Genomic DNA, 27,290 nt, shown 5'->3' on the forward strand with positions numbered 1-27,290 from the left:
GTGTCAAATGCCTTTTTAAAATCTAAAAAGAGAATATAGCCATCATCCTCAATGTATTCACAATAATCTAAAATATCTAAAACCAATATGATGTTATTATGTATTGATCTAACTTTTATAAAACCAGACTGTGATTCACTAATTATTTGATTTATATATTTCTTGAGCCTACTGGAAAATATACGAGCTGGAATTTTTTAATCACAGTTGAGCAAAGTGATGGGGCGAAGATTATCTACTGTATATGTCGTGCATTCTTACCCGGTTTTGGGATAAGAGTAATTAGACCTTGTTTCGTAGTTGAAGATTATTTTGGATACTTTTGAGAAAGGCTTGACATAATAATTCCCTCAAATCTTCCCTAAAGAATTTATCGGAAGTAAGGCCATCAGGACCTGGAGATTTTCCTGAAGATAATTTATTTATTGCTTTATCTAATTCCTCTATCTTGATGTCAGCCTCACACAAGTCTTTAAATTCCTGGTCTAACTGCGGTATGCTAGTGTGTATATTATCAAAGAGAATATTACAGTCTGACACAGAAAAGAATGAGCTATATAAAGAACTATAGAATTGAAAAATCTCTGAGGAAATCATTTTACTGCTGGTACTTATAATACCGTTCACATAAAGAGAATTTATGCCATTTTTCTCCTTTCGCCTTTTTTCAAGGCTGCAAAAATAATTATTACTTTTTTCCCCTTTCTCTATCCATCTTGCTCTATATCTTACATATGCTCCTTTAGCTTTTTGAGTATATAAATCATACATTTTGGATTGCAAGGATACAATTTGTAATTTAGCTTCATTGTCCATTTCACTTTTATTACATAAATAGTTTAATTATCTTGTTAATTCTAACTCCATTTGTGTTCTGGCCTTACTTAAATTTTTACTAAATTGTATAGAAAATTCCAGAATCTTGTGTTTTAAATATTCCCATTTACTTATGAATGAGATTAGGTCCTTATGCAATGCTATATCATTAATTATGGATTTATTTTGTGAGCAAAAGTTAATGGGTCTCATTCATGAAACACGAGCAGAACAAATTTTTGTGTAAATCGCATGTAAAGTGGTTTTGGCGTAAATTTTCGGATTCATTAAAACGTTCATATTTTCCAAATGTTAGTTGGTACGAAAGAAATCTACACCTGCTCCCAGCCACGCGTAAATAGTGCGTTTAACGTCTGAACGTTTTGCTCATTAATACGGCTGCATTTTAATTCACCTTAATCGGGTACATATTTACACAGCATTTTGAAAAAATATTATATATATTAATTACATAAGGTTTTTCTTTTAACTTTTATTATGAGAGCCAGTAATAGGATCTGTAATATGCTGCCAAACTTCCTTTTTCAGGACCTCATACGCCACTATGTACGCTTGAAAATTAAATGGCGTTTTGAATGAACTTCTGATAATAAAATTTCAATTTCTGCAGCTGAGAAATGTTTGTTTTTCAGTCGCTTTTGAGAAGACATGTTGAAATCCTTCATTTGGTGTCATAATATGATGCTCATATATAGTTGTCAGTCGGATTTAATGGGAGGGATTTATGGTAATTGAGAGTGAGCGTGCACGCGCGTCCCATTTACGACTGATTGGAATTCATTTACATACACAAACATTTCACTATCACATCTGACGTTTACGAAGTTTTTGTTGAATCAGGAGAAGAGTTTTCAGGAAGTTCTCTTTACGCGCAAATCACTCAGATATTTACTCGTATATTTACGAATGTTTCATGAATGAGACCCATTGTGTTTTAATGAATCAGCATTGAATTTCCAATAACCCATGTTTTTTCAACAGTTTTTACTATAATCACAGGCTTTCGGAAATCGAATCTGTATTCTTGACTAGCAGTGTTGGTAGCTTAGTTGGGTGGGGGATATGAGATATGAGACTCTGTGAAGACGTCAGTTCACCATACCACATGAGGGATATTTGTGAACAGATTCCATTGAAATTAGAGGACTTGTCTTTGGATACAATTGGCAATTCACCAATATTGCTATAAAAGCTTTACAGGGACAATAAATCATTTTCAAGTGTCAAAGGCTTCTATATCGAACCTCTCTCCCTTCCACGCTCATGGGTTTGGTACTCTGTGTTGAAGTTGTTTCTGCATGATGGATGATACTTAGCTTCCATTACAAATAGGTCCTTGCCCTGCATCTTGCGATAAAGAGCCTCTTTCTTTAATTCCTGTGCCCTAGATTCAATAACTTTCCAGCCTGGTTTCTTGTGTTTCCAACTCTGAAACTTTGTAAGCTCTTCAGTCTTGCCCTTGAACTTGGAGTTTGCTTTGTCACAGAAAATTCACTGATTGGGAAACAAGAAGGAACACCTTCTTGCAGCTCCTTCAGATTAATAATGATTCACCAAATATTCACCAAATATAGAAGCCTTTGACACTTGTAAACAATCTACACTCACCTAAAGGATTATTAGGTACACCTGATCCGATCCTCGGAAGGCAGTATTTCGAGGATGCTAAGTCATCGACATCCGTCAAAGGACTGTTCCAATGTCGAGGATCCTTGGAATTTCAACCAAGGACTGAGTCCTTCGTTCGAAGAATATCCCATACACAGGAAAGGATGCATATGTGTATCCTTTGCGCTCTTCGCGCTCTCAAATCACCCACAATCCTATGCGCGCAGCTTTGCTATCTAACGTTAGTTCAAAAATTAAAAAATGTTGAACGGTAACGTAGTCGGAGCATTAACGGTTTTCATTTACGTTACCAAACATTTGTTATAACTTTAGTAAATATAAGTAAAGATTGACTTTTAAATACCAGTACAAATTACTACCATATTGATATTGTAAATTATACAAATACAAATGGTTAACTGAACCGGACCTGTCATTTAACAATTGGTTGTGTCAACTGCATTTCTTTTATAAATAACTAGTTAAGTTGTCCAAAGTAATTTAATGATACCATTCACAGCGTTATTCAAACGGACCTTTTCACTGACGTAATGACGCAATTACGTGCATGTGGCGAGGGGGGCGTGGTTTAGCGGAATCTGCAATGGGAGAGAGACGAGGGAGCAGAGCGAGGCGTAAGTAGGTCAAGTGCAAATAACGAACACGTGTGTTTGATTGCAGTAATTGGCGTGGAGAGACCAGATATAAGCCGAGTCACCACAGAGAGAGAGAGAGAGAGAGACACACTGGGACCTCGTGCTGCACTGGGAAGACTAAGCTGTGAACTTTAAAGTGATTGACTGTGATTGAGGAGTATTGTGCTGATTTTGCCAAGAGGGCATCATTATTTGTTTTTGTATGCTGAATAAACGAGCGTCCCAGCAACAAGCCGACCCCTGCCTTCTTCCTTCCTATTAAGACTGTGTTGAACCTTGTTACACTGGTGCTGAAACCCGGGAAGGAAGAAGGTCACCGCCGCCATGCAATCTATGTCAGGTACGCCATTTGCAGACATCATCCAGTCGCTCGCCGGTCTTCATCAGGAACAACACCAACACATGCTGGCGATCAAGGAGGAGCAGGACAAATGCTTCCAAAGACAGTACATCTCCTCTGCCGCTCAACAAGATGGGGCCTCACGATGATCCGGAGGCCTTCCTGGATCTGTTCGAGAAGTCGGCAGAGGCTCGAGGGTGGCCCCCCGCGGACTGGCCCCTGCGGCTCATTCCCCTGCTGTCAGGAGAAGCGCAGGTAGCCGCTCACCAACTGCAAGTCCAAAACCTCCTGGTCTACCAGGACCTCAAGCGTGCCATCCTCCAGCGGGTCGGTCAGACCCTGGAGCTACATCGCCAGGGGTTCAGGACTCTGACCCTGGAAGAGTCAGGCCGTCCCTTCGTGATGGCACAGCAGCTCCGGGACTCCTGCCGCAAGTGGTTGATGGCCGACAGTAGCGACGTCGAGGACGTAATCGATCGAGTGGTACTGGAGCAGTTCGTGGCCAAGCTGCCGAGGAAGACTGCACAGTGGGTCCAGTGCCACTGCCCGACGTCACTGAACCAGGGCATCCAGCTGGCGGAAGACCAAATGGTGGTCCCCTTACCATCTGCCTCTCTCTCCTCCCCTCCCCTCTCTCTCCCCAAATCTGTCCCTCTCCCCATGTCCCGTGGAGGGCTTCCGCCGAAGCTAGCCCCGAGGTGGAGGACGGGTTACGGGGCCGAACCAGTGGCGGGGCCCAGGGCTTCTCCCAGGGGTGGGAGTTCGCCCACGGGATCCTTTCCCCAAGCCACGCCCTCTCCACTCTCTCCTCGCCAATCGCTTGACCTACTTCCTGCCGCCAGGGTGGCGGTAAAGTCTGGGCCGGCCTGTTGGTGCTGCGGGGACCCAGGGCATTTTATTGATAGGTGTCCGTTGATGGAAGTGGGGACGTTGATCCGGGTCCCCGACGCCCAGACAAAGCAAGATACAACCCAGTTATTGATACCTAGAAGCCGTCGGGAAATGCTTTTCCAGGCGGCTCATTGTAATCCAATGGCCGGGCATTTAGGGCTAGCGGCTACACTAAACCGTCTCATGGCCCGCTTCTTCTGGCCGGGCATTCACGAGAATGTGCGCAGGTGGTGCGCGGCTTGTCATGAATGTCAGTTGGTGAATCCACCGGCCACCCCAAAAGCACCATTGTGCCCACTACCATTAATGCAGGTCCCCTTCGAACGAATTGGCATGGACCTCATTGGGCCATTAGAGCGGTCAGCACGGGGACATCGCTTTGCATTAGTTCTGGTGGACTATGCAACGCAATATCCTGAAGCAGTGCCTCTCCGCTCTATTTCCGCCAAGAGTGTGGCGAGTGCACTGTTTCAATTAATCTCCTGGGTGGGGATCCCAAAGGAGATCCTCACCGATCAGGGCACGGCGTTTATGTCACGTACTATTCGCAAGCTTTACGAATTATTGGGCATTAGATCGATTCGAACAAGCGTCTATCACCAACAAAAAGATGGGCTGGTCGAACGATTTAATTGCACGTTAAAATCCATGATTCGTAAGTTCGTTCAGGAAGACGCCAAAAATTGGGATAAGTGGCTAGAACCCCTCTTGTTCGCTGTACGGGAGGTCCATGGGGTTTTCCCCCTTTGAGCTTCTTTATGGGCGTCAGCCCCGCGGGGTCCTCGACGTCCTTAAAGAAACTTGGGAGGATGGACCTTCTAATAGTAAAAACGAAATTCAATATGTCATGGACTTGAGAACAAAACTCCACACGTTGGGGCAGCTGTCAACGGAGAATTTGTTGCAGTCTCAAGACAAACAGAGTCGGTTGAACAACAGGGGGGCTAGACTACGTCAATTTGCACTGGGAGATAAAGTGCTTGTATTACTCCCTACGTCTAGTTCAAAATTACTCGCGAAGTGGCAAGGACCCTTTGAGGTAACGCGGTGAGTTGGGGATCTTAACTATGAGGTAGTTCGAACGGATAGGGGCGAGGCACATCAAATATATCACCTCAACCTGCTAAAGAAATGGTCTGAGGCTGAATCAGTGATGCTGGCGACGGTAGTGAGTCGGGAGGAGGATCTCTGTCCAGAAGCGAGTTCAAAATCCCAATCTCTTGCTCTGGCCCCTGAAGGAGACCTCCTCTTGCCCTCACAGCTCACTGATATAAAATCCATCCAAGCAGACTTTGCTGATGTGTTCTCGCCCCTGCCTGGTCGAACGGATCTCATTCAGCACCATGTTGAGACCGAGCCGGGCGTGGTAATTCCCAGCCGGCCGTATAGATTACCTGAACATAAAAAAAAGGTGGTTCAGGGGGAGTTAGAGGCAATGCTAGAAATGGGAGTAATAGAAGAGTCCAACAGTGACTGGGCGAGCCCGATAGTCTTAGTGCCTAAAACTGATGGCTCCGTGCGGTTCTGCGTGGATTATAGAAAGGTGAATGCTGTGTCGAAATTCGACCCATATCCAATGCCCAGGGTGGACGAATTGCTTGATCGACTAGGCCCTGCTCGCTTTTACTCGACGCTGGACTAAACTAAGGGTTATTGGCAGATCCCCTTGTCTCCCATGACCAAAGAAAAAACAGCTTTCACCACGCCGTTCGGTTTACACCAATTCGTTACTCTTCCGTTCGGGTTATTCGGGGCTCCAGCCACTTTTCAGGGTCTGATGGACAGAAGTCTCCGTCCGCATGCTGCATATGCCGCCGCCTACCTGGATGACATCATCATCTACAGTGGGGATTGGCAGCAACATATGCAGCATTTGCGAGCGGTCCTGAAGACGCTGAGGAGGGCTGGGCTTACGGCTAATCCGAAGAAGTGTGCAATTGGGCGGTGGAAGTGAGATATCTGGGTTTCCACTTGGGTCATGGACAGGTGCGTCCCCAAATTGATAAGACTGCAGCAGTTGCAACGTGTCCAAGGCCTAAGACCAAAAAGGAGGTTAGACAGTTCCTGGGGCTGGCAGGTTATTATAGAAGGTTTGTACCTAATTTTTTGGATACTGCTAGCCCGCTGACTGATTTAACTAAAAAGGAGGCACCAGATACAGTCCAGTGGACGGAGCAGTGCCAGCAGGCTTTCACCCAGATAAAGGCTGCTTTGTGTGGCAGACCGCTCCTGAATGCTCCTAACTTTTCTCTCCCCTTTATCTTGCAGACAGATGCGTCGAACAGAGGGTTGGGTGCAGTCCTGTCCCAGGAGGTGGAGGGGGAAGAACGGCCGGTGCTGTACATCAGTCGGAAGCTCTCTAAGAGAGAGACGATGTACAGCACCATAGAAAAAGAAAGTCTGGCGATCAGATGGGCTGTTCTTACCCTTCGGTATTACCTCCTGGGGCGGGAGTTCACCCTCTGTTCAGACCGCGCTCCCCTGCAGTGGCTCCACCAAATGAAAGATACCAACGCGCGGATCACCCGGTGGTATCTTGCTTTACAACCTTTTAAATTTCAGGTAATCCACAGGCTGGGTGTACAGATGGCTGTGGCTGACTTCCTCTCCAGGAGGAGGGGGGTATGTGGTGAGGGGGGCGTGGTTTAGCGGAATCTGCAACGGGAGAGAGACGAGGGAGCAGAGCGAGGCGTATGTAGGTCAAGTGCAAATAACGAACATGTGTGTTAGATTGCAGTAATTGGCGTGGAGAGACCGGATATAAGCCGAGTCACCACATAGAGAGAGAGAGAGAGAGAGAGACGCTGGGACCTCGTGCTGCACTGGGAAGACTTAAGAACTTAAGAACTACTGGTTTTCGTCTGGTCAGAGGAGAACTGACCCCCCAACTGAGCCTGGTTTCTCCCAAGGTTTTTTTCTCCATTCTGTCACCGATGGAGTTTCGGTTCCTTGCCGCTGTCGCCTCTGGCTTGCTTAGTTGGGGTCACTTCATCTACAGCGATATCATTGACTTGATTGCAAATAAAAACAGACACTATTTCAACTGAACAGAGATGACATAACTGAATTCAATGATGAACTGCCTTTAACTATAATTTTGCATTATTGAGACACTGTTTTCCTAATGAATGTTGTTCAGTGCTTTGACGCAATGTATTTTGTTTAAAGCACTATATAAATAAAGGTGATTGATTGATTGATTGATTAAGCCGTGAACTTAAAGTGATTGACTGTGATTGAGCAGTATTGTGCTGATTTTGCCAAGAGGGCATCGTTATTTGTTTTTGTATGCTGAATAAACGAGCGTCCCAGCAACAAGCCGACCCCTGCCTTCTTCCTTCCTATTAAGACTGTGTTGAACCTTGTTACAGTGCACTTGCTAGCCTGTTCCATTTACGTGTTCTCCGTATGCTAAAGAGGAGTCTCACCTAGCCTCTGAAGGAAGTAACTTGGAAGGATCAGTCCTACCAAGGAAGTATCCTTGACATTGAGAAACGCCTAATCTCCTGAACTCCAAACTGAATGTCAGAATGGGAAAGAAAGGTGATTTAAGCAATTTTGAGCGTGGCATGGTTTTGGGGGACCGGGGCAGGCGGATTAATCGAAGAATGAAATACAGGCTTTATTTTAGATACATGAAAGGCGGGATGAATTCTCCTGTACGCTGGAGGAAGTTTAAGGCGGACTGCCACCGGACTAATGATCTTGGTGACAGTGAACGGACCAATAAATTTGGGAGCAAGCTTATTAGAGACTGAACGTAGAGGAATGTGATATAGGTAATGTATTGTGGGCGTACCACCATCGACAGTTGTTGGCTCCAGGAGGAAGGATTCTTGGAGACCAGACATCGCAACACCCTTTCCAAATCTTGGTTGGCTATCTTGGTTTGACCATTGCTCTGGGGATGAAACCCTGAGAATAGACTTACAGTCGCTCCCAGTAATCTACAAAACTCATGCCAAAATTTGGACACAAACTGGGGTCCCCTGTCTGAAACCACGTCTGTGGGGAGGCCATGTAAATGAAAGACGTGCTCTACGACAGTCAACGCTGTCTCCTTGGCTGATGGTAATTTGGGCAAGGTAATAAAGTGGGCCACCTTCAAGAATCGGTCCACCACGGTCAAAACTACCGTGTTGCCCTGAGAGGGCGGGAGGGCGGTAATAAAATCTAGTGTGATATGGGACCAATGTCTCGAAGGAATAAGCAGCGGTTGAAGTAACCCATCAGGGGGTCGATTGGAAGTCTTACCAGTGGCACAAACCGAGCAAGCTAAAACAAAACTGTGAATGTCGCGAGCCATAAGTGGCCACCAGAATCGTTTCTTGACCAAAAATTTAGTAATGTTAACTCCTGGATGACAAGCCACATTAGAACAATGCCCCCACTGAATAACGTTGGACTGTAATCCCTCCGGCACAAATAATCGATTCGGTGGGCACCCGGGCAGAGGCGTTACCCCTTCTAAGGCCGTCTTGACCTTCGATTCGACCTCCCATGTGAGTGTGGAGACCACTAATGTCTCAGGTAAAATACACTTGGGAGTAGACGGGCGTTCGGAACGGTCAAAAATGCGCAACAATGAATCAGGTTTGATGTTCTTGGAACCTGGGCGGTACGAGAGAGTAAAATCAAAACTTCTGAAAAAAAAGTGCCCACCGAGCCTGCCTGGAGTTCAACCTTTTGGCAGTTCTAATGTATTCTATATTCTTTTGGTCGGTCCATACTTTAAAAGGAACCCCGAGCGTTCTAACCAGTGGCGTCATTCTTCATAATTAGACACCAATATCATAATTACGTTCGACTGGGGATAATCGGTATGAAAAAAAGTGTACGGGTGCATCTTGCCGTCTGAGGCAGAACGTTGTGTTAAAAGCGGTCTTCCAATCATCCCCCTCCCTAATAAGGACCAAATGATAAGCATTACATAAGTCCAATTTCGTGAAGATTGATGCTCCCTGCAACCTCTCGAAGGCTGAAGACATCAACGGCAAAGGGTATGTATATTTATCGTGTTGTTGTTCAGTCCCCGGTAATCAATACAAGGTCGCAGAGACCCGTCTTTCTTCCCCCAAAAAAAGAACCCCGTCCCCACTGGAGTAGAGGAAGGGCGGATGAACCCCGAAGCTAGAGAATCAGAAATATATTTCTCCATAGCCTCCCTTTCTGGAACAGAAAGTGAATATAATTTTCCTTTAGGCGGAGACTTACCTGACAGTAAATCTATGGCACAGTCATAGGGACGATGCGGAGGGAGAGAAGCAGCACGAGACTTACTGAACACTTCCTTCAGGTGGAGGTACTCCACAGGCACGTTAGACAAATCCACTGCTTCCTCCTGAAACACAGACATAGAAACAGATGGATAAGCAGACACTAAACAAGACTCATGACATTTGTTACTCCAGTATGGAATGAAGTTGCCAGTCCACTTTGGGGTTGTGATCGAGGAGCCAGGGGTGACCAAGAACTACGGGTGCAAGAGGAGAGTCTAGTATATAGAATGAGATTGCATGATGTGATGTGGGTAATGTTTCCAGTGGTGAGTGAGATGACTGGCAGTCTTTGTTCATTGAGGGCGTGAACCGTCATCTGGTGAGTGAGGGGTCTGAGGGGAATTTGAAGTTAGTGTGCAAGTGCATGGTCCATGAAATAACCGTCAGCCCCGGAGTCAAGAAGTGCTTGACAGTCGTGAAATCGTGCTGACCATCTCAATCTTACCGGGAGGAGCGTAGATGATGATGAGGTCTTCTCGGCAGAGTTCCCACCTGATAGTAGCCTCATACTTATTACCGGGCTTGGCCTTTTACCAGACAGATGTAGGAGTGATGACCGGTTCCACCGCAGTAGAGGCAAAGGCCCAGGGATATCCGCCTCTCCTTCTCCTCCTGGGAAAGCCGAGTGCGCCCTACCTGCATGGGCTCGTGATCGTAGGAGGGGCTGGCCGTGTCCCCGCCGCTGACCCGGCTACCCGTAGGAGTTCTCGGTGTGAGATTGGGTAGGTTATGTCATTCCACTCGTGTCAGTCGTGCATCTACCCTTAGTGCCAGCTCAATGAGTCCATTGAGTGAGGTTGGAAGGTCCAGGGCCTAGATCTCTAGGAACATGTCCCACTGCGCCTCCTCGTTCCATTGACACTCCACCGCCAGGGAATGGAACTCGATAGAGAAATCCGATACTGATCCCTTTCCTTGCCTTAATTCAGCTAGCCTCCTAGCCGCCTCTCTCCCGACGACGGCCCGATCGAACACTCGCCTCATCTCCGCGGCAAGTGTCTGGAACGAGGTGCAGCATGGATCTTGATTCTCCCACACCGCCGTTCCTCATAATGACACCCTCCCAGTGAGCAGCGTTAAAACAAGCGCCAACTTGGCTTGTTTGTTGGAGAAGGCCCTATGTTGGGAAAGCTCTACAGAAATTTGGCTCACCAAAGTAGGTTTCCGGAACCGGAAGGGGTGGTTCCGGCTGTGAGGGGGGTCTCCGGTGGTGTGGGGGGAAGAGATGGTGTGAGCGATGCAGTGGGGGCTCGCAGAAGTTGTAATTGCTAGGTGAGCTCAGACACCTGCGCCACCAAAGCCTGGACAGCGCGACCAGTGTCGTTAAGATTCCGTTCTTGGGAGTACATCCTTTGAGCACTGGCGCTGAGGAACTCTTCTAATGCCGAAGATGGGTTACTCACTGCTTCCATGGGTGGTCAGATCGTTCTGTCATGGCGTATGAAGGACAGGAAGCAGGTTGCAAGTAAACAGTCTGTATTTGAGATGTAAGGTCAGGCTGGGTTGGTGGTGGGTGGCACAGGAACCTCGATGGCAGCACAGACAGGTGAGCAGTTGATATAGTGCGCAGGTGAGTGATGATGATACCACAACGACCGAACAGGAACAAGACACAAGGAGTAATGCTGAGCAGAAGGGACACAGAAAAGTACCACGGAGGACCTCAAACAACGATCTGACAAACAAGAGACGAATGACAGGGCATTCATGAACCGTGACAGAGAGGTATTAAATTTGGACGGAAAACGATCTAACGCTTCATCCATAACCATGTTCAAATCTCCTCCTATAATAATATTATCAGTTGGATACACAAGTTTCAACTCAAATAGAGAATCAGAAATTTCAGTGACTAGTTTGTTATTTAGGCACAGTCCTGTTGTAGCCATACACACTGAATAAAATAAACTAAACGTCATTAACGTTTATAACAACTGAAGCCCAATGACCATTTGAATCTGTCTCTACCTTTATAATTTTGCCTGGTAGGTTATTGAACAGTATTGCCACTCCTGCAGAATGTGTAGATGCGTGGCTGAAGATAATTTTGTCCCCCCACTGACTCGTCCAGAACTTCACGTCATCAAGAATGGAATGTGTTTCTTGCAAAATTATACAGTGTGAGTTTTTGCTTTTGCAAAAAAGAAAGCTTTTCTTTTAATAGAGTCACGAAGACCTCTTGCATTTAAAGAAATACAGGAAAAAGCTGATTTCACTGAGAACAGTTAACTAACAGGAAACAAATAAAAAATAAAATAAATACGTGAAATATGATAAACAGACAAATTAAAAATATGTAACCGTGCTCTAATGAACACAAAACAAGATCTCTCAAACAGAGCACTGCAACAAAATCTCGCTCAACAGCAGGGACACAACCAAACATCCCACTTCAATCAACCATCCTAGACAATCTGGGTGCCCTCAATGTAGCCATAAGGACCACGGTAGTAGGCTTTCTTCCCTGCAGCTCTAGTCTCACTGATCATCGGCCAAAGTGCAGCGCAGGCTTCTCGATCTTCATTTGATAAATCTTTGGTGAACTTTATTCCCCTGAGTTTGCAGACATCCGAGACCTTGGTGGAGTGCCAGAACTCTTCTCTGTGTTTCTGCATGCAGAACTAAATAATCACCTGGCTGGATTTATCCTTCGTTTTGGAGCCAACGTGGTGAACTGAGGCGTTTAAAGACTCCATTTGTCCATTAATTATTTCTAAAGAAACACGGAATTGTATAATAGGCTCCATTACTTTGTATCTTACATTGTGGCCCTGTTTTTGTAAAAAATAGGCTAACTATTGTGTCATTACCTGCGACTCTCTGTCGCACAGTAGAGAAATTACCGTATGGACAGGAGGAGAAGCTCGCAGACAATCTTTTACTGTCTAATGAGGCAATCGGGGTACGTGGAGGAATAAAGTCAAGGGAGATAATTAATCAGAATACTTACCAAAATTTGCTCCTGTTCACGCTCGCCTTCTCTGCAAGATTCGGTGGGTGATTCAGATTTCTCTTGGCACAGCTATTAGAAGACCTACAATTGTCAGACAGGTTGCTCATGTGACATCTATGCAACCAAGCTCAGTTTGAGTCTGCACAGTACACTCGACCCCCAGCAAGTGCGCGCTTCACTAGTCTCCGTTGAGTCCAATGCGGTCGCTGTGTCCATTTCTTTTACTGTCTATTGTTCACACTAGTTTTTTCTTCTTCTTGTGTGATTTGTGGCAGCTTAGACACTTCAAAGGTGTATTGCCGCCCTCCTCAGTTCATCTGGAGAACTCCATCTCAGATTTAATTCTCAAATAAAGACCAGTGTTGAGTAAAAAACTTATAACAACCTTTGTTATTTCATATTCCTTATTTCAATAATTGATTTTAAAGATAAAGATGAGATTCCAGTTTACAGCAGCTCAGAAAACATGCAACACAAAGATTTTCACACTCCATTAATACATTATTCACAGTTTCTAATTCTCCACACAAGCATCTGCCGTCAGGACACTTGCCAAGCCTTGCCAGCCCATAATTCAGTGCACAATGCCCCAGTCTTAATCTAGTGACTACCACACTATGACCCAATCCCAATTCTATTTTATACCCCTTCCCCTTCCCCTTCCCCATGTCCCTTGAAACAGAGTGTCAAGGGGTAGGGGAGAAAATATTCCCCTAAGGATTGGGACACCACTACATGACGTCACACGCCATCGTTCGTCGTCTAGCTCTTACTGTCAGGATTCCACCACCAACACCATCATCATCACTCCCTCCACCCACTCGCTCGTCATCTCCTGAATATTAATTGTCATCACCTGCATCTCTTCATCCTCATCACCGTCACCTGCTATCCTTCATCACTGCTCACCCTTATATACCCACTCTCAACCTTCAGTCTCCGTCTGATCTCATCATTACATGGCTTACAGACTCTATCTCAACACTCGCCTGAGAATTCGCGAATCTTCTGAGAACCCTCAAAGATCGGCCAGTCTTCTTCTGCCTTCAGTCCTCCTTCGGTGATCCCACTTCCACTTCCTGTGATCAGAGATCGTTCAGTTGAATCGATATTGGTCCATACTCGCTCTCACTCTGATATTCCCGTCTGGTTCGGAGCATTCTGCTAATAAAACTCTCAAACTGACCATCCTGTCTGCCTCCTGTCTCATCTGTGACAGAAGATCAGACCAAAGATGCAGAATCCTACGGAGCCTGGGGGGAATCCATCTCAAGACCCGTTTGCCGAACTAGTGCGAGCAGTGCGCCAGTCAATCTTCTCTTCTTTACCGGACAACCCTTCCGCCATCCCCGAAGCAGTCCTTCACTCTGCACGCCAACACCAACTTCCGCAAACACCCGCTACTTCACCGGCTGCCTCTGCGAGTCCCATGGCCCGACCAGCGCCGTTCAGTGGTGAGGCGGAGGATTGCAGTGGTTTTTTGCTTCAGGTTTCACTATATTTCCAAATGCAAGCGCATCAGTTTACCGATGATTCCGCCCGGGTGGCCTTTATTATTTCTCTACTCTCTGGCAGAGCTCTCCTGTGGGCACAATCTCTTTGGAATTCAGATTCCCCAGTGTTAAAGTCCCTGTCAGGTTTCATATCTCATTTTAAGGAAGTCTTTGGCCAGGCAGTTTCAGATCTCTCAGTTCATTATCAGCTTTACAATCTCCGTCAAGGAAACTCCTCTGTCAGCACGTATGCCCTCCAGTTTCGCACCCTGGCGGCATCCTGTGGCTGGAACGAGTCGGCCCTGATTACCGCTTTCCACCACGGCCTGAATCCGAACATCCGTCAGCTATTGGTTGTTTATGATGACTCCATGGGAATTGAGAACCTCATTCAAAAGACCATTCGAGTTTCACAACGCTTATCTGCCTGTGACAATCCATCTACCGCTGTCAGTCCTCCGTCCTCGATTCCCATTGCTTCTCCTCCAGCACCTGAACCCATACAAGTGGACTCCACCCATCTCACTCCTTCTGAGCGCCAGCGTCGTATCCAGCTTCACCTCTGTCTGTACTGTGGAAGCGACAATCATCTCATCTGCTCCTGTCCTGTTCGACCTCAACGTTCTGCGGTAAGCTCCATTCAGATCCCTCTTAAAGTGGAGTCTTTAAACCGTACCATGGTTCATCTATTAACCCCGCATATCTGTGTCTCAGCGCAAGCCCTCCTCGACTCCGGTTCAGCGGGGAACTTCATTTCAACCCAGCTCCTCCAAAAACTGAACGTCTACAAGCACCGCAGCCTTCAAGAGCTCAGTTCAAACCATCCAAGGAAAGCCACTGGGTCGAGGTTGAATCAGTCATGTCTCTCCCACATTAACGCTCCGCATTGGCTGTTTACACGCAGAAGAGATCTCATTCTAGGTGCTGGAGGAGTCTACTGCTGAGCTCATCCTGGGACGCCCCTGGTTGATCCAACATCAGCCCACCATTGACTGGAAATCCGGGGAGGTTCTTCGTTGGGGAGAAAACTGTACACATACATGTCTAGCTCCAGTCAAGAGGAACCCGAAAGCCCTATCTTCTCCCTCTTCTTCGTCTTCCATGCTCAAACCCAGACTTCCAGTCTGTACGACTTCAGTTGAAAGTCCAGAAGTCCAGCATCAAGTAGAGATTCCTGCTGAGTACAGGGGGTTCCAGGATGTGTTCAGCAAGCAGTTGGCGACCAAGTTACTACCTCATCGGCCATGGGACTGCGCCATCGACCTGCTACCTGGAGCCACTCTACCTAAAGGCCGTATCTACCCTCTCTCCATCCCGGAACAGAAGGCCATGGAGGAGTATGTGAAAGAAGCCCTTGAGCAGCAGTTCATCCGTTCATCGGTTTCCTCATCTACTCATCATCACTTCCTGAACACAGACGCCATGTCACTCTGGTCCAGCAGAAATTGAGAGCCCATCAGTTGTTCCTGAAATTGGAGAAATGTGAATTTCACACCACGTCGGTACAGTTTTTGGGCTATATCATAAATCAGCATGGAGTGCAAATGGACCAGAGGAAGGTGGATACCATCCGGAACTGGCCGCAGCCCACTACAGTGAAAGAGCTTCAAAGATTCCTCGGATTTGCCAACTTTTATAGAAGATTCATCCATAACTACAGCATTATCAGTGCTCCTCTGACCTCCTCTTTGAAGGGCCAGACCAAGTCTCTATCCTTCTCCTCCGAAGCCATCCAAGCCTTCCAACAACTAAAAGACGCCTTTTCAACCGCTCCCGTCCTCGCCCATCCTGATCCAGATCTGCCATTTGTCATCGAGGTTGATGCGTCTTCTACTGGAGTAGGAGCAGTCCTCTCCCAGCGGCAGGGTGAACCTTCCAGACTCCATCCATGTGCCTTCTTCTCCAAGAAGCTGTCCCCGGCAGAGCGAAACTGTGACATCGTAAATCGGGAACTGCTTGCAATCAAGCTTGCCTTGGAAGAGTGGAGGCATTGGCTGGAGGGAGCCAATCACCAATTTCTAGTAATCACCGATTATCGTAATCTGGAATACCTCAAAGAAGCCAAGAGGCTCAATCCTCGTCAGGCCCACTGGGCTCTCTTCTTTACCCGTTTTGATTTCGTTGTTACCTACCGACCTGGCTGTAAGAATGGGAAAGCTGACGCTCTCTCTCGCCTCCATCATTCCTCGTCTGAGGAGTACCGCCCTGAACCCATTCTCCCTCCAGCCGTGTTCGCCTGTCCAATCCTCTGGGACATAGACGATCAGATATCCCAGGAAAACTGTCTCCATCCCGCTCCGCCGGGAGGTCCAGAGGGGCTCACCTTTGTACCTCAACAATTCCGCACCGCCCTTCTGGACTCTGCTCATACAGCTCCGGACTCTGGACATCCAGGTAGCAGGCGTACCCTCTCCCTCCTCAGTCAACGGTACTGGTGGCCATCTATCTCCCAAGATGTCTTCCGGTTTGTCCAAGGGTGCTCAGTCTGCGCCATCACTAATACTCCCAGAAAACTCCCGGAGGGTAAACTCGTACTTCTTCCTATACCCCGTCATCCGTGGTCTCATCTTGGTGTAGACTTCATGACTGACCTTCCTAAATCTAACAACTTCACCTGTATTCTAGTAGCAGTGGATCGGTTCTCGAAGGCTTGCAAGCTGATCCCCTTACCTGGACTCCCTACCGCCTTTGAGACCGCGGAGGCTTTGTTCCACCATGTTTTCAGAAATTTTGGAATTCCCGAAGATATAGTATCGGATAGAGGTCCGCAGTTCATATCTCGAGTATGGCAAGCCTTTTTCCGACTACTTGGGGTGACTGTTAGTCTCTCCTCAGGATACCACCCTCAGACGAACGGCCAGACTGAGCAGAAGATCCAGGAGATAGGACGGTACCTCAGGTCATATTGCCACCAGTACCAGGACAGCTGGAGCCGCTACCTCCCCTGGGCTGAATACGCCCAGAATTCTCTCAGGCAATCCACCACCGGGCTCACTCCTTTTCAATGTATCCTGGGTTTTCAACCTCCTCTATTCCCTTGGTCTGGGGAGCCCTCGGAGGTTCCAGCCGTTGACTATTGGTTCCATCAGAGCGAGAGGGTAAGGGACTCAGCTCACGTTCACCTCCAACAGGCAGTGCGAAGGCACAAGACCCAAGCCGATCATTGAAGGACAGACCCTCCCCAGTACCAACCGGGTCAGAAGGTGTGGCTTTCAACCCGTGACATCCGCCTTCGCCTGCCCTGCCGTAAGCTGAGTCCCCGATACATCGGACCATTTACTGTGCAGAGGCAGCTGAATGAAGTCACTTACAGGCTCAACCTTCCACCTCATTACAAGTTTTCACCTTCATTTCACGTCAAAAAAGATTACATTTATGTGTCTTTTTGTTCGCTGTAGCAGCCATGTTCCCGAGATAATTCATACCCATTCGTAGGGGAAAGGGGAAGGGCTAAGGGGTAGAATTGGGATTGGGCTTATCTCTCCTCTCTAATCTTGTCTATGATGAGTGCATGTGAGCTGAATTTAAAAATAATGTCTGCCTTTATTTCCTTCTTCCCATTCTTTATGCCATATTTGCTTTATTTTTTGCTGTATAATCCTCTTGCACTCAACTCTTGGATACATTACTTTCAAATCAACCTCACTCTTGTATGTAGCTTTTTTTGCCATCTCATCAGCTTCTTCATTCACCTGAAACCCTACATGTGCTGGAACCCACATAAACCCCACTGTATTTCCTGCTTTTATCACCGGTACAACCCTCCCTTCTATTCAAGAATCAGAACTTCAGTGATTAAGTCTGTACTGGCCTCGCTATTCCTGCTCTTAATTGTCATAAGAGTGGCAGAGGAATCTGAACATAATACATGTCTCCCAGGTCTTTGTCCCTCCACCCACTCAAGGACCCACAAAATTGCTATTGATTTTGTAGAAAAGGCTGACATGTTATCTGGTAATCGAAAACCTTGTTTAATACATAACTGAGGGATACTTATCCCTATTGCTGCTTTTCCACTGAGTGGATTCACAGAGCCATCAGTATATATCTGCACATAGTCTGACCAGTTTCCTTTTAAATGTTCACATACCATGGCTACAGTATCACCACTTTGTTTCCTAACCTGATCTAGTATTGAGAATCAATTGTAGGCTCTGGCAGGAGCCATGGTGGAACTGGAGACCAACACACTCCTGATCCTATTATGTAGTCTTTCATACCCATTTATTGAACTCTCTTGTCCACAGAGTTAATCATGTTCACCTTCCTATCCATTCTCTGAAACTCCCCGTGTTCCTCTAATAAACTTCTGGCCGGATATTTGCAATTAAAATTTCGGAGCTTAGACCAATAGTTTATAGACAATTTAATCCTCCTTAACTTTAAAGTAATCTCCTCCATTTCAACTAAACGTTCATTTATTGGTGTTTTTCTCATTGCCCCACTAAATATTCTTAAAGCCTTGGCTTGAATAACATCCAGTTTCTTTAAAACAGATGGTGCCACTGACCCATATGCCATAGCACCATAGTCAATGTTTGACCTGATTATTCCCCTTTAAATCATCATTAATGTATCTCTATCCCCACCCCAATCTCTTCCAACTAGGCATTTTAAAATATTAATAACTTTCTCACATCTATTAACTATTTGATATATATGTCATTCTCTCCTCAAACCATACTCCCAAGAATTTAAAGGATTTAACCCTTTTAATGGGTGTATTGTAAATCTTTAATCCCTGTTCTGATTTTTCCCTTTTGAAACCAAATACTACATATTTAGATTTATAAACTGATACTTTAAAGCCCCATTCTTCTGCCCAAGTCTCAATTGTATTAATTGCCTGCTTTGTCTGCTTATAGATATACCAGTCCCTCCAGAAAAAAGCGGATTTTTGATGTGATTGTTGCGGGCAAAAATCCTTGATTTTGCGGCAGGTTTTCTTAAAAAATGCGACGGAATATGCGGGATATTTTTGCAATATTATGCGAATAAATTGCAGGAAGTTGTAAAAACTGCGGTTTGATGAAAAAGAGAAAAAAAGGTGAACCCCCCCCCACCCCACCAACACCCTGTTCTCACTAGGCTACTACCTTACTGTAATGAGTCAATTTCTTATGACTTCCTATGATAAGCAAGCATACTAAATCACAGAATATTTACGTTCTCATTTTGTTTTATTTCAGACCTTAATTAACACATGGCTCAAACTTACAAAACATTGAGTCAAACAAGTTCTCTAGCTTTACAAAAGGAATATTCAACTACTTCTGTAAAAATGAATACAAATAAAATATACACACAAATATAAAAATGCTGTTTTACAGGAATTGCAAAGTGCAATCTCTTACTGCAACGTAAATTATTTTACATACTACTAATATACTTACAACTGTAAGGTTTTGGTACTATTCTGTAACAAAAAAGTACAATCTTACAACTGTAGAGGTGCATCAACTTCTGAATGAAACTGTGAAAATGAAAGCTAACTGCGTAGCCTTTAACACTGGCCTATCATTTGCCATCCTCATCCTCATCCCTCTCTCAAAATAATTTGCCCCCACTGTCATGTAACACATGTAACTGCTTCGCGTGGTCTTTTGCGCTTATTTTTGTTGGCAGATGAGAATGATTTGCATGCTTCACCCTGGTTTCACCGCGGGCTTCACAGATGATTTTCACGTCGCGCAATAATCTGGTTTTTCTGGAGGGACTGATATACCTCTAATTTCCTCTTTAAGTGTTGTGACAAACAACCAAGTATGGTGACCCATACTCGGAATTCGTGCTCTGCTTTTAACCCATCCAAAGTGCACACACACAGCAGTGAACAGACACACACAAACTGTGAACACACACCTGGAACAGTGGGCAGCCATTTATGCTGCGGCACCTGGGGAGCAGTTGGGGGTTCGGTGCCTTGCTCAAGTGCACCTTAGTCATGGTATTGAGAGCAGAGAGAGCACTGTGCATGCACTCCCCCCACCTACAATTCCTATTTTAACTATTTACTTAAATATTTTAAACAACATCTCTCCTTTATCCTTACTATTAACTGCTTCTTGCCCCTCACTCTGTAAAACTGGTACTTTTATTGATTTGTACACTCATGACATTTTATGTATTAGTGACCATAGTTTCCTAACATTTGTTTACATTCCTAAAGAACTACTAAAATTTGTGCCAACCCTCCCTCTTTGCCTCTTTTATTACTTTTCTAGCTTTTGCCCTTAGTTTCTTATACATAATTGCTTGTTCTTCTATTTGGTTTTTCCTTTATCTTCAATATGCTTCATTTCTATCTCGAACAGCAATAGTACACGCCTCATTCCACCAGGGCACAATCTGACTTTTTTTTTTTTGGAATAAACTCATCTGCAGCATTTATTAATATGTCACAAACTGAACTATTCCAATTATCTCAATTATCTCTATCTCATTTTGTACCATTCCAGAGTCCTTCGTTTAAATTCATCCCAACTTGCTTTTGAATAATTATATTTCTTTGATCTGTATCCCTGTTCTTTAATTAGCCTTCTCCCAATCCTACTTAAGTTTGGGTCATCACTTCCAATAGTATACCTAATAGTGTTGCACGGTGCACCGATACTTCAAAAGTATCGCGATTCTCGGAAATTAAAAACATCACGATTTCAAAATTCATATTTTGTTCAAATGTTTAATATATCTGCTGTTCATATGTTCATTTATTAGTGTGTTATATGATTAGAATGTTGTCCCGGTTTTAAAATAAAGCACAGCAATGATATTTATGTGTATTTTCCCTTTTCAGGAAAACTATCGAAAAAGTATCGAAATCACAATTCTTGACAAGGTATCGGTATCGAAACAATAATTTTGGTATCGTGAAAACACTAATACCTTATCATTATGTCCCATTCTCCCTCTAAAGCAAGCTCAGGGAAAGTAAAGGTTATATCAATGCATGAAGTTGCACCACTACTTGTTTGAAACCATGTTGGCCCTGCCATCCGTTAAGACTACCAGCCCATGATTATCAATAAAATCCTCCAGGACTGAACCGTTTCTGTCTCAAGTACTACTCCCCCAGATTCCACTATGTGCATTAAAATCCCCAGTCCAAATCACTGGCACCTCAACTTTAGCCATTATTCCTTCCAGTATTTCTTCCTCTAACTGCAACCCTGGATTATAACAATTAACTATAGAAATCCTTCCCTGCTCTGCCACACATTCAAGCTCTATGCTGATCTCTACTTTACTATATTGTAAACCATTTTTTATACAAGTGACACATTCACTTCCAACCCTATTTACTCGATCTGCTCTAAAACTTTCATATCCTGGTATAACAAAATCTAAACAAGGTTTAAGCTATGACTCCTCGACACAAATTACATCAGGTTTTTCTACAAATGCATCAATAAATATTTTGAATTCCTGCTCATTGGCTACTAGACTTCTAGCATTCCATTGCAGAACATAAAACATAAAATGTAAAAAGTATATACAGATCAATATATACTTAATAATCCATCTCATCCTCAGTTTACACGTATTCCTCAGCTACCTTACCTGTCATTATCTGTTCTACCTTATTTTATCTGGGACTTTTGATAACACTTGTTGTGGCTTCATCGGTCCTATAGCTTGACCACTACAACTTGCTCCCTCAATCCTTCTCACTGCTTCTGCATATGAAACCTTGTTCTCATCTCTTACATTCTGCATTACCTTGGCCTTTTCATGATAGGGACACCCTTTAAATGCAGCCACATGATTCCCCCCGCAATTACAGCATTAAGTCTGACTTTTACACTCTTTTATGTCATGAACTTCACTGCAATTTCCACATCTGTGTTTAACTCTACATATTTCTGCTACGTGCCCAAACCTCTGACACTTATAATATCTCAGAAGAGGTCTTTCATACTTATTAACTCTGAATCACAGATAGCTTAGCGTCACTTTCTCTGGCAAATCTTTTTCCATAAATGTCTATACTATGGCAGAGCTTTCTCTACCTTCTCCTCTTTGGTTCTTTCCCATGCGGATAGCTTTAACCACCTTCCCTTCTTTCAGGCTGTTTTTTAATTCTTCCTCTAAAATTTTGTAAGACACATTATAAATAACTCCTTTTGCTCCATTTGATCGAAGTCAAGTCAAGTCACCTTTATTTATATAGCGCTTTAAACAAAATACATTGCGTCAAAGCAGCTGCACAACATTTATTAGTAAAACAGTGTGTCAATAATGCAAAATGACAGTTAAAGGCAGTTCATCATTGAATTCAGTTATGTCATCTGGTTCTCCTCTGACCAGACGAAACAAGCAGTTCAATTCTAGGCTGCAGCAAAGTCAGATTGTGCAGAAGAATTATCTGTTTCCTGTGGTCTTGTCCTGGTGCTCCTCTGAGACAAGGTCTTTAAAGGGGATCTGTATCTGGGCTCTAGTTGTCCTGGTCTCCGCTGTCTTTCGGGGCTGTAGAGGTACTTTTTTTTTTTTTTACCTTTATTTATATAGTGCTTTAAACAAAATACATTGCGTCAAAGCACTGAACAATATTCATTTGGAAAACAGTGTCTCAATAATGCAAAATGATAGTTAAAGGCAGTTCATCATTGAATTCAGTTATGTCATCTCTATTCAGTTTAAATAGTGTCTGTGCATTTATTTGCAATCAAGTCAATGATATCGCTGTAGATGAAGTGACCCCAACTAAGCAAGCCAGAGGCGACAGCGGCAAGGAACCGAAACTCCATCGGTGACAGAATGGAGAAAAAAAACCTTGGGAGAAACCAGGCTCAGTTGGGGCCAGTTCTCCTCTGACCAGACGAAACCAGTAGTTCAATTCCAGGCTGCAGCAAAGTCAGATTGTGCAGAAGAATCATCTGTTTCCTGTGGTCTTATCCTGGTGCTCCTCTGAGACAAGGTCTTTACAGGGGATCTGTATCTGGGGCTCTAGTTGTCCTGGTCTCCGCTGTCTTTCAGGGATGTAGAGGTCCTTTCTAGGTGCTGATCCACCATCTGGTCTGGATACGTACTGGATCCGGGCGACTGCAGTGACCCTCTGATCTGGATACAGACTGGATCTGGTGGCCACGGTGACCTCGGAACAAGAGAGAAACAGAAAAATATTAGCGTAGATGCCATTCTTCTAATGATGTAGCAAGTACGGTGTTATGTGAAGTGTTTCCGGTTCCGGTTTACCTAATTAAGGCAGCCTAAAAATCCTTTAACGGATTTGGATATTAAAAGCATATAAGTATGATATGTGTAAGCCAGGTTAAAGAGATGGGTCTTTAATTTAGATTTAAACTGCAAGAGTGTGTCTGCCTCCCGAACAATGTTAGGTAGGTTATTCTAGAGTTTAGGCCCCAAATAGAAAAAGGATCTACCGCCCGCAGTTGATTTTGATATTCTTGGTATTATCAAATTGCCTGAGTTTTGAGAACGTAGCAGACGTAGAGGAGTATAATGTAAAAGGAGCTCATTCAAATACTGAGGTGCTAAACCATTCAGGGCTTTATAAGTAATAAGCAATATTTTAAAATCTATACGATGTTTGATAGGGAGCCAGTGCAGTGTGGACAGGACCGGGCTAATATGGTCATACTTCCTGGTTCTAGTAAGAACTCTTGCTGCTGCATTTTGGACTAGCTGTAGTTTGTTTACTAAGCGTGCAGAACAACCACCCAATAAAGCATTACAATAGTCTAACCTTGAAATCATAAATGCATGGATTAACATTTCTGCATTTGACATTGAGAGCATAGGCCGTAATTTAGATATATTTTTGAGATGGAAAAATGCAGTTTTACAAATGCTAGAAATGTGGCTTTCTAAGGAAAGATTGCGATCAAGTAGCACACCTAGGTTCCTAACTGATGACGAAGAATTGACAGAGCAACCACCAAGTCTTAGACAGTGTTCTAGGTTATTACAAGCAGAGTTTTTAGGCCCTATAATTAACACCTCTGTTTTTTCTGAATTTAGCAGTAAGAAATTACTCGTCATCCAATTTTTTATATCGACTATGCATTCCATTAGTTTTTCAAATTGGTGTGTTGTACCGGGCTGCGAGGAAATATAGAGCTGAGTATCATCAGGATAACAGTGAAAACTAACACCATGTTTCCTGATGATATCTCCCATGGGTAACATATAAAGCGTGAAGAGTAGCGGCCCTAGTACTGAGCCTTGAGGTACTCCATACTGCACTTGTGATCGATATGATACATCTTCATTCACTGCTACGAACTGATGGCGGTCATATAAGTACGATTTAAACCATGCTAATGCACTTCCACTGATGCCAACAAAGTGTTCAAGTCTATGCAAAAGAATGCTGTGGTCAAATGTGTCAAACGCAGCACTAAGATCCAATAAAACTAATAGAGAGATAAACCCACGATCAGATGATAAGAGCAGATCATTTGTAACTCTAAGGAGAGCAGTCTCAGTAATATGATACGGTCTAAATCCTGACTGGAACTCCTCACATATACCATTTTTCTCTAAGAAGGAATATAATTGTGAGGATACCACCTTTTGTAGTATCTTGGACAGAAAAGGGAGATTCGAGTTTGGTCTATAATTAACAAGTTCTTTGGGGTCAAGTTGTGGTTTTTTTATGAGAGGCTTAATAACAGCCAGTTTGAAGGTTTTGGGGACATATCCTAATGACAATGAGGAATTAATAATAGTCAGAAGAGGATCTATGACTTCTGGAAGCACCTCTTTTAGGAGCTTAGATGGTATAGGGTCTAACATACATGTTGTTGGTTTAGATGATTTAACAAGTTTATACGATTCTTCCTCTCCTATAGTAGAGAATGAGTGGAACTGTTCCTCAGGGGGTCTATAGTGCACTGTCTGATGTGATACTGTAGCTGACGGCTGAATGGTTGCAATTTTATCTCTAATTGTATCGATTTTAGAAGTAAAGTAGTTCATAAAGTCATTACTGTTGTGGTGTTGGGAAATGTCAACACTTGTTGAGGCTTTATTTTTCGTTAATTTAGCCACTGTATTGAATAAATACCTGGGGTTATGTTTGTTTTCTTCTAAAAGAGAAGAAAAGTAATCAGATCTAGCAGTTTTTAATGCTTTTCTATAGGATATGCTACTTTCTTGCTACGCAATACGAAATACCTCTAGTTTTGTTTTCCTCCAGCTGCGCTCCATTTTTCAGGCTGCTCTCTTTAGGGTGCGAGTATGCTCATTATACCATGGTGTCAAACTGTTTTCCTTAACCTTCCTTAAGCGTAAAGGATCAACTGTATTTAAAGTGCTAGAAAAGAGAGAGTCCATAGTTTCTGTTACATCATCAAGTTGTTCTGAGGTTTTGGATATGCTAAGGAATTTGGATTCATCAGGAAGATAACTTAAAAAGCAGTCTTTTGTGGTAGAAGTGATGGTTTTTCGATACTTGTAACAAGAAGTAGAATTTACAATTTTGGCTATATGAAGTTTGCACAGAACTAAATAATGATCTGAGATATCATCACTTGGCTGAATAATTTCAACACTATCAACATCAATTCCATGTGACGGTATTAAATCTAGAGTATGATTTCGACAATGAGTAGGTCCTGAAACGTGTTGTCTAACACCAATAGAGTTCAGAATGTCTATAAATGCTGATCCCAATGCATCTTTTTCATTATCAACATGGATATTAAAATCACCAACTATTAAAACTTTATCTGCAGCCAGAACTAACTTGGATGTAAAATCACCAAACTCTTTAATAAAGTCTGCACCTTTCTAGCAGGATTTCTAGTAGAATTTAGCAGGAAAAAATCTCTCATCATCCATTTTTCTATATCGACTATGCATTCCATTATTTTTTCAAATTGGAGTGTTTCACCAGGCCGCGAAGAAATATAGAGCTGAGTATCATCAGCATAACAGTGAACGCTAACACCATGTTTCCTGATGATATCTCCCAAGGTTAACATATAAAGCGTGAAGAGTAGCAGCCCTTGTACTGAGCCTTGAGGTATTCCATACTGCACTTGTGACCGATATGATACCTCTTCATTCACTGCTACGAATTGATGGCGGTCATATAAGTACGATTTTGGTGAATACTTAATAGGGTCTCCTTTTGCTTTAATTACTGCCTCAATTTCAGAGTTGCATGCAGGGGATCAGTTTGTGGCACTGCTGAGGTGGTCTGGAAGCCCAGGTTTCCTTGAGAGTGACCTTCATATCATCTGCATTTTTTGGTCTCTTTTTTCTCATTTTCCTCTTGACAATAGCCCATAGATTCTCTCTGTTGTTCAGGTCTGGTGATTTTGCTGGCCAGTCAAGGACACCAAAACCATGGTCATTTAACCAACTTTTGGTGCTTTTGGCAGTGTGGGCAGGTGCCAAATCCTGCTGGAAAACGAAATCAGCATCTTCAAGAAGCTGGTCAGCAGAGGGATGCATGAAGTGCTCCAAAATGTATTGGTAAATGGGTGCAGTGAATTTGAGGTTTTCAAAAAACACAATGGACCAAAACCTGCAGATGAAATTGCACCCCAAATCATCACAGACTGTGGAACCTTAACACTGGACTTCAAGAAACTTGGGCTATGAGCTTCTTCACCCTTCCTCCAGACTCTAGGACCTTGGTTTCCAAATGAAATACAAAACTTGCTCTCATCTGAAAAGAGGACTTTGGACCACTGGGCAACAGTCCAGTTCTTCTTCTCCTTAGCCCAGGTAAGAAGTATCTGACGTTGTCTGTGGTTCAGCAAATTCCTTGACACGTCTGTGTGTGGTGGCTCTTGATGCCTTGACTAGGGTTGTGTATCGTTTGAATTTGAACAATTCCGATTTCCGATATTTTAAATGTTCAAGCTAACCAACTGTCTTTGTGAAGGAAACAGTCTGACCTTCTTCATCAATTTTAATTCTATAAACATTTTACTTTTTATGAACTTTACTAAGAATTTCTCACAGGACTGTTTTCAACTACAATACAGATATCAAGTCTATGAACTTGAATATAAATACTGTAAATTATCAATACATTTTCACAGGGGTACACTTTCCTCAAGAGAGTTTTATTTTAGAAAACCTCATGAAAACACATTTATACATGAGTGTATGATGCTGCAGGTACTTGAACATGTTACCGTGCTCCCAGTGATGGGCTATCCTGGTGCAGAATAGCAAATAAACAATAATAGGGCCCTATGAAATCCATTTTATTTTTTCCCAAATTCCGTTTTATTTTTTTCCAAATTCTGTTTT

General features: G+C 43.8%; 1 long non-coding RNA gene across 1 annotated transcript in view; it reads left to right on the forward strand.

Moving 5' to 3' along the window:
* Positions 1-7,528, forward strand: part of LOC127935636 (uncharacterized) — a 39,254-nt gene extending 31,726 nt beyond the window's left edge. Inside the window, exon 2 of the long non-coding RNA XR_008148139.1 lies at positions 7,242-7,528. This is a non-coding gene — a long non-coding RNA (uncharacterized LOC127935636). The remainder of the gene's footprint in view (positions 1-7,241) is intronic.
* Positions 7,529-27,290: the final 19,762 nt, after the last annotated feature.

The sequence above is a fragment of the Carassius gibelio genome, chromosome A19, assembly GCF_023724105.1.
Source record: "Carassius gibelio isolate Cgi1373 ecotype wild population from Czech Republic chromosome A19, carGib1.2-hapl.c, whole genome shotgun sequence".
In the NCBI taxonomy this organism is placed as follows: Eukaryota; Metazoa; Chordata; class Actinopteri; order Cypriniformes; family Cyprinidae; genus Carassius; species Carassius gibelio.